Raw genomic sequence first — 831 nt, 5'->3', positions numbered from 1 at the left:
TGATGCTAAGATTTGTTTGTTTGTTTGTTTTTTTGTTTGTTGTTTAACGCTGCACTCAGCAATATTCCAGCTATATGACGGCGGTCTGTTAATAATCGAGTCTGGACCAGACAATCCAGTGATTGACATCATGAGCATTGATCCCCGCAATTGGGATACGATGACATGCATCAACAAAGTCAGTGATCCTATGATGCTAAGAGATTTTGAAGTGTACCATCATTCATAAGATATTAAAAATGATCTATCAATGGCCAAGTTTCTATACACCAACAACTAGGGGTCCCTTTGAGTGCTGCTTCAGTGATCCTGACCTTGAGCCTTGATAACTGGCCTTGAACTTTAACCTGTGTCAATATACATCAACACTCCCAAGAATGACGATATCAGTTTATTGTCTCACGGCAGAGAAAGCGAAATCTCACTGACAATAACATGATAAATTGAATATAATAAATCATTACACTACCAATATTTGGTAAGATCGCTGTCTTTGTGTGCTGGCGATTAGGTGCCTCACTCCGGCGGTGTGGGTTCAAATCCCGGACAGGACTCAACCCAAAAAAGTACGAGAATCTGTACTTTACTAAGAAAGTGTTATCCCAAATATAACATTTGTTACATTTGACCACTTTCTAAATGGCATTGTGTGTTCATAGCTTTCAGCCATGGGAGCCGTGCCAATTTACACTTGTTAGAGGGGTATACAAAGTACGTGATCTAGACAATCAGTTGTCGGACATTCATTTTGTGGAAGCCTCGGTGGCTGAGTGGGTTAGATTGCTGACTTTGTGTGCTGGCGATTAGGTGCCTCACTCTGGCGGTTTGGGT

The sequence above is a fragment of the Haliotis rufescens genome, unplaced genomic scaffold (genome assembly GCF_023055435.1).
Source record: "Haliotis rufescens isolate VD_foot unplaced genomic scaffold, xgHalRufe1.0.p SCAF_16, whole genome shotgun sequence".
Taxonomy (NCBI): domain Eukaryota; kingdom Metazoa; phylum Mollusca; class Gastropoda; order Lepetellida; family Haliotidae; genus Haliotis; species Haliotis rufescens.
This window is presented reverse-complemented; position numbering follows the sequence as displayed.